The sequence below is a fragment of the Haliotis rubra genome, unplaced genomic scaffold, assembly GCF_003918875.1.
Source record: "Haliotis rubra isolate DU_JTF1 unplaced genomic scaffold, ASM391887v1 Scf2184, whole genome shotgun sequence".
NCBI lineage: Eukaryota > Metazoa > Mollusca > Gastropoda > Lepetellida > Haliotidae > Haliotis > Haliotis rubra.
This window is the reverse complement of record NW_025766208.1, coordinates 9,421-17,600: the sequence shown is the minus strand read 5'-3', so window position 1 is coordinate 17,600 and position 8,180 is coordinate 9,421. Positions and strand designations below refer to the sequence as shown.

Below are 8,180 nucleotides of genomic sequence, written 5' to 3'. Positions count from 1 at the left end.
ACATATTTGCCGCAGTTTATTACATTTTACCGCGTTATTACAATTTACGTCGTAACAGAGTGCACTGCATTGGGAAGCAGCCGAAAGTGGTCTTGTCGAAGGGTTTGGGCAAACACTCATTTTTACTAGGCTGGTAGCAGAATTAGCCCGTATGGAAGCTTCTAAGCAAAGGTGCACCTATACCGGTTTTTCTCAGCATTGTATATACTACTCTAGTGGTTCAAGCGTTCTCTCGTCACGCCGAAGACCCGGTTCGATTCCCCACATGGGCACAATGTGTGAAGTCCATTTCTGTTGTCCCCAAACGTGATATTGCTTGAATATTGCTAAAAGCGGCATAAAACTAAACTCACTCACTCATGTTTTCATCGACTTCCTGCCATTCCATTGGCGGAATGTTAAATTTGTCTCCGTACATAAGATTGTAAGGTTACAAATCTAAAACTGGGTAACAAATGCAAAAATCAATGAAGGAAAATTACTTTTAATACATACGTATCACAATCAGTAGATATCCGTCACTGTGAGATACAGTGTAAGGTGATACAAGACTCGCTCTCCGACTGGTCATCCTTCCAGCATCAGCAGGTGTGACGGTAGATAATGTGAAACTCAGTATGCCATATTTAGGGAAGAAATGATTGGCCCAAGTCTTATCCGTGCAATATACTGAGATGAGACCTTGATCCGTAGATTGTCAACGACAAATATGTCCTGACCAAATGAATTCGTAATCAAGTGAACTGCTTTAATTAAAGGAGTCACTTTCCATCTTATCTTCACATCACATCCGTCTCTCACCGTGGAGTTGCCTTGGGTTGAAACTAAAAGATAAGAGAATTACAACGTAGAACGTTTACAGCACATTCATAAAATCACATTGGTAATACTTCTCCTTCGTTTACTGACTGACTATGGTTTTAAGGATAACTCCAGCAATATCACCAGACATGGGCTTAAAACATTGTATTAGTACCCATGTGGGAATCAAATCCATCGTTTCCCTCTTTGAAACTGTACTACAGTATCAAAGACAGCGATCTTACAAAATGCTAAATCTAGGTACTAACAATATAGATCAGCTGAATTAATAGTTCCACTTTTACGCTTTTGCATAATTGACAGTTTCTGCGTGGTACTTTTACATAAATGACGTAAATCCAATTACTTACAATTAGTGTTTAACGTGGAAGGTTCGCTCCATTCTGAACGGAAACCCTGTTGCAGTTTTACCAGACAGGAATATCTATCCCCATGTTTACTGTGTGTTGTTAGATTGCTCGATATCCAGTCCTCATCTAAAGTACTTGTAGTAACGGAGTAGTCTCCTTGTCTTCCAATGGTACTGCCATTTGTCTTCCAAATAATGGACACGTTCAGTGGTGAGGCGGCTGGAAAATCCGGACGTATGCCAGACATGTCATATGAACATCTTGTCTGTCAAGGAGTGGAGGAGAGACGATGTATGGATTCTGAAGATCTGTATAGATACGAAAACCCAGACAAATTCTAAAAGGTTGCCATAGTGGTCATACTGAAGTGTAATTTCTAATTCAGTATTGAGAATATGAAACTTGTCACTGGCCTTGTTTTGTTCTCAGCTTCTCAGCTATAGTGAATGTTAAACAGCATAGCAGCATCGCAACGTTCTTCTAGCTATGACGTCAATATCTTGTAACGTAACGAATTTTCTTTTCATGATAGTCATCAATTTAATGTCATTGTACCCAAATGTAAGTAAAAGGTTTATCAACACGTTTTCTTATGAACGAACATTTGAAATACAACATAAGCAATAGGAAGTTACATGATTAAATCCCCGATGCCATTAGCTTACTTAGTTAGAAAGGTAGATACCATTATTAGGATTTTTAAAACAGCACTTATCTAAAAATAGATATGCTTTTGGGAATACAAACAGGTCGACATGATGGATGCAATTGCTGTTATGTAAAAAACAAAAATTATAAAAAAGCAAAACAAAAAAAACCCCACTGTCATCGATGGCTTGAATGGGATACGTCAAAGGATGACTAGTTCTTACCATAGATGATAAGAGACTGTCGTCCAGCACGATTCATGCCACAGTAATATTGACCAGCATCTTCATCAACTGTGTTCTGAATCACAAAGCTGATGCTATATTTGGCAGATGATATTGCCACGCCGCCAACTTTAATCTTTGGCACATTGTTTGGTTGAACATAGACCATTGAATAATGCGTCTTAAATATGACTTTTCCATTAGGAGACCTCGCAGACGTTGGATCCTTATCACAGCTGATGGACAGTGTTACACTGCTTCCCAAACGGGTCACCATGTAAGGGGAAGGGATGCTGTAATGAATGTAAAAGCTGTAATGAATGTAAAACCTCAGCAATGATAATAAAGAAAAAGTGAAAAAATTGAAAAACCTATTTATATTTAGTTTTCAATATATCTGATATATATCTCATGAAGTAACGGATTGCATAAAGCAGCTTTAGTACAAATATCATTTGCCACTCTTGTCATATAAATATAGGGACCGTGCTGGGATTTGAACCATGGGTCCTCTGATCCGAATTTGGACGCCTTGTCCATATGGCTCAAAGAGGTTAACCCCGTCAGCAAGCTGACAAGGTTAGCAAGTCATCTATTATATGACGCCAAGCCCTGCTATATGATATAAGTACGTAATATGTATAATTTCCAGTTTGTATTATGCCAAATAGCATTATGAACTCACACGCACTATCAAGTTCGTACTCCTCACTCATCAATGTCCTTTTGTCTATTCCGTCATCCACATCAGCTTGCCACGTGTATCTGTTTCCTGTGTTTCCTATGTTCGTACCCGTGCTTGTGAGAGTACTATTGAAATAATTTCCTGCTATCAAATGTCCCGTCAGCTGATGTTATGTTATACCTCCCTCCGTTCGTCACCACATTGCCATTTTCCTTCCATGTGAAGGAAATGGAAGATACAAGTTCCCCGTGTAGAAAGACATAACATGTCAAAGTACCATCCCCATCCCCGTGTTTGGACACAATGTAAGGATGCTGTATGTAAGCTGGAAATTAAAAACAAACAAAAACGCTCAAAATAGGACAACTGATATTTTCAACAACAAAACAGGGACGTAATGACCCACGTTTGAAATATATAATCTGTAAATTGTAAAATGTCAATCTCCACCCTCATCTGCAGAAATACATGGGTAGATCGTAAAGAAAATACTGTTTACACACATACATAATAATAATAGCATCCAAATGCGTACATAAGATGATGTCCAAAGAAGGACAGAAGCATGGGTGATGAATGTTCAATGTGTATACATCCACATTATAGTTTGTTTGTAAAGACATCTATCACATAGTTTCAGATGCAAGGTTGAGAACGGTTAAATCTTTTGTGAATATGACAGATCAACCTGTCATGAACAGATTTCTCCCAAATGAATGTGACTCGCTCCAGCAGGAAACAGAAAACAGCTTTTCTTCATGCAAACACCACGTCAGTCGCATTATGGAATATCACCTAAAACCCACACCTGCTATATTGTTAGGGGAACGTACTTAAAACAACTGAAAATTAAATAATGATTTAGTTTGAGAAACGGCCATGATTAATGCTGAAGCATTATAAATCACCACGCATATTAAGAGAATCCTCGTTTGTCAAACAATCTGGCTCTAGCCATTATCTCCTTTCACAACAACTATTCGTATGCTATGAGGCCTCCACCTCCACCTTTATTGTCTTATTAAATTGCTGTTCTTACATGTACATATATATGCCCTCGGCTTCATAGCATTCATTCACCTGACGAAGGATCCAGCTAGGGTCCATGCAGGTAGCAAAAGTAATGTAAGTCCCCATGGTTCCAAGTATATGGTGATCTACCTTCAGTCGTTGGCGATCTATAGCCCGTGTTTTATATACTGTATTGTCTTCTTTAACTGGAATGTTTTAGCTTTGCGTGCTAGTTTTATATTCATATCTGTGATTCTCTGGTATTTTTACTGTCCATCGTCGACAAGTTTTAATCTTTTCACTTTTCACTTTTTCTTGTATAAATCGTTTTCGTCACGATACGGCTGAGATATTGCCGATGTGACGTTAAATATTGACTCATTCACTCACCTGGTGAAGGAGTAAGTATATACTTCGAAACGTTGTGTTCCTCACTTCAATACGCCTCAAACAACAACTGACATACAACCTAATATTAATATATAAATGGGCTCTTTCAAAAATTATTCAGCTTTGGAAACTATTGTCAAAACACAGAATATTATGTATAAAGTAGTTATTTACAGACCCATGAATGAAACCCCACTCAAATATTAAAAGTCCTTGCAGTTATAAGCACTTCCTAACCATATACCAAATCTGTCTTCGAAACATAAGGGGACGGTGGGGTAGCCTAGTGGTTAAAGCGTTCGCTCATCACGCCGAAGATCCGGGTTCGATTCCCCACATGGGCACAATGTGTGAAGCCAATTTCTGGTGTTTCCCGTCGTGATAATGCTGGAATATTGCTAAAAGCGGCGTAAAACCATATTCACTCACTCTCTCGAAACATAAGGAAATTTCGAAAAGCGTGTATGAAGACATTTTGAAATGCATTGCCCAATTATGTGTTATTACTACTGAAATATATCTCATTGAAACATAAACCTTTGGGCAGTATACTGTGCATGTACTGTTTACTCTGACAAGAATGCTTACCATACCATTAAATTTATACACAAAATACAGTGAATACAAGGTATTACTAAGCTCAATAGCCATACACATTTAGATTTCTTGAAGTTTCGAAACAATCGTATTGAAAATTACCTTGCGTATCTCGGACTATGATGAGTATGCAATGTATGTAAACAATCCAGATATACCACATGTGGCGCCCCATTTCGTCCTATCCGCGAAATGACATGCCGGAAAACTTCTTTATATAAGCCGAAATAACAGATTAAATTTATTATTTTGAACAACTTCCGCGTACAAATCATTAACAGTCGTCTGGGTCAAGTGAATATGCGTGTTACGACCAGGATATAAAACGACTTCTCGTCGAGGACGTTCTATGCTCACGAAAAATAGAAACGCTTGTTGTGAATGTTGACATGTTTATTCTGCTGTGTTCAAAGTAGGATAACCCATTTAATAAACTATCACTTGCAGCCAAGCAAACTAGGCACACAGAAATGTAAGTGATCATATATAAGTCAATAAAAGTTTAATCAGTGATGAAGTATGTTCAGATGTGGACGTTATCCTCAGTACCTACTGTGATAACAATTCAAGTGTCTTGATAAACAGCTCTGCATTGTCCCAATATGTACTGAAAAGTCTTGTAATCCTGGCCCGCTCGTCCTGTAATGCCTTTATTAGTTACGGAAGCGATTGAGGCGGCCTTTGAAAGTGACGTACAATTTCGAAGCAACACGGCCTGGCATTATCTTGCGGGAAAGTACTGGAGGTACAGCAATGTTAACTGGAGGTCTACAGCATCGCTGCCCTTCGTGCATGGAATTGAATTGCTGATATCTATCATAGCAAATACTGGACACTCTTTCGGAAATAAGTCTTGAGATAAATGTCTTAATCAATTCATTGTTGATTGTTCCGACTGTTTTTGATTACAGCTCATACAGCAAAAGGGACGTTGCGAAATAGATTGTACATGTCTTATTTCAAATCTTGTTTAATATGTACTAGAGACTGCAAAGCACTACATTTGGGTCGGTGTGGTCAGCAAGCCATACAGGAATAAAACGACTATTGTTAAAATTCAAAAACAAATTCTACTTAGATTAAAAGTTAACAAGATGTACGTCCAGATGTGTTGTGTGCTTCACCGAACAGTCATTTTCCAAATCAGAGGCAAGTCATCCGGTGCGAACTATTCATCCGCCAAGTTTACATTGGAGCAAAGAGAAGTCAATGGTGAAACAGGATACCAGGTGTTCGTGAGAAAGGACCACATGTCCTGCTATATGTCCAGCACCTACCACTCACATAGTCTGCCTATAACAGTTAATGTTTCAATATATATGTACACATTGTACTGTCTTCTAATCTCTATGGCATTCAACGCACCAGATTCGACCCGATACAGTCAATATAATTTCCTTTAAAGAGAGGTAATATGGCCTAAAAGGTATTCGTATATCTGTTTCATGTCCTTTAAATATTAAAGTTGAACATCTAGCACAAATAGATTTTCTTTTACAACAGGAAGGCGACAATGTCCACAGTTCAATATCCAATATACTGCAGTTGTGTTTAGTATCGCTAAGATCTGGATTAGAATTGGTCTGTAACCTATGTCATGTAAGAAGAGTCGTACAAGATCGCATAGGCAGGGTTGATGTTCATGATCGTATCAGTCACTGGATTGTTTATCTTTTTCAAAACTCATAATGCATATTCATAACATTAATGTAAAAGGAATTTGCTGCTATCTATGAGTGAAACAAATGACCAGGACATATCTGAATTATGAGAAATTAGAATAATGAAATACATTGCCATATTTGTCCTGAACATGCTTAGAAAAGTGTGGCGGAGAACCAGTACATCTGAAGTATGTAGACTTGTGACAGTCGCTTTTTTTTGTGACGTCTATATTGTATTGTATTGTATTGAATACATATTCTGACAATATAAAATGCAGCGGAAAACTATTGAAGTCACATTATGAAAAAACAGTTCATTTAGTATTGTACAAATATGGCTGAGAGCTAATTTAAAACATAGTTGCACATGGGAAATTATGAACAGGAAATATTTGACTGTTATAAAATATAAGATAACGCAATAGTATCTAGCGCTCGCAAGTTTATAGAATTGTAACGGGAAATATTTTAAAGGTCACAACCTGACAGCAATTACCAGTGTATGAAACTAGTGGACCTTCGCTACGTGGAAATAAAGCCTGGGCATGGGTCTCACAAACTATGACCATAATCAGGGCAAATCCGGGACTCGGACCCGCAACGAACGAATTCTAGCCAGCGTCTGAAACAGAGGTTGTGGCAGCTAAATGCCGCACCTTTGACGATTAGGCTTTGCAGGAAACTACAATATCTGATCTATTTTCATTATTGATCTTGACAAGAAAAATCAGATAAACATTTTGAATCAATTTTATATGAATTAGACTTTTAAAAACCGTTTCCCATTCATGTTTGATCATATTGGCCTTGGAGAATTGATTCACGTACATTTAGTGTTTCCTATTTGTATCACTGACGGAACGCAAAATTCTGTTTACTTCGGGTGCCAGACATTTCCACAGCTATAAACCATCCGTGCCAATTTACACTTCCGGTTTTATCTCAAGCCCTATATGGCTGTGCTCATGAATCGATGTTTACGATGATACCAGAAACATGAGCGTATCCTGCGCATAAACATATGCAATGGCTCATTATGTCTTGTCATCTCACAGGTTGCGGAATACAGTGACACAACATCTTGTACAGTTTCCACATTTATTCCCTTCACTATTCATTCATTGGAGGACATCTTGTGTAAATAATATGTCCATCCCAAGATCACTTCCTAAGTAGCCTGTCGCAACAAGCAATGATCATTAGTTTCTACATTAGGTGGACAAAACTACGTCAATAGGAAACAAAGCAGTTTGGCCACAATTTGCTTCCTTCTTCTACTTACCATATGAAATATCGAAACAAATACTTTATACATGAGGCGAATACCTTCCAGTTTCCCTGTAGAGACATGGCTTATCATCACAGATTAAACATGCTGTTAGATACTGAAACCTTGAGTCATATATGTGTCTTTAGTCAAAATCTTGATTGATTTGGTTGAAACATATTTTATTCACAAATGTGAAAGGGATTGGGGACAAGTTATCCAACTTAAAATACCCGCTCCCTAATATTTGCATACATACATTTTCAGTTATATACATGTCAAAACCTTTACACAGAGTAGTCTCGGGGAGATGCTCTTCTCATGGTCCCTGGTATGGTGATTTACCTTCAGTTGTTGGCGAACTATAGCCCATGTCTATACTCCCTTGTGCTGATTTTAAATCCAGTTTTAGAGAGAGATGCTAGTTTTAATTCTTGATACTGTGATATTCTAGTTTTTCTGGTTTTACTTTCCTTCTTGATAATTTACATGTATTTATGGTCAGTTTGAAACTTGTTTTAG

The 8,180-nt window shown here is 37.9% G+C and overlaps 1 long non-coding RNA gene across 1 annotated transcript; it reads right to left on the bottom strand.

The window, feature by feature from the left end:
- Positions 1-1,395: 1,395 nt before the first annotated feature.
- Positions 1,396-4,915, bottom strand: LOC124277131. The gene is made up of 3 exons (XR_006898751.1): positions 4,830-4,915; positions 2,045-2,337; positions 1,396-1,480 (listed from the first exon to the last, which is right to left on the bottom strand). It is a non-coding gene; the product is annotated as an uncharacterized LOC124277131 (long non-coding RNA).
- Positions 4,916-8,180: the final 3,265 nt, after the last annotated feature.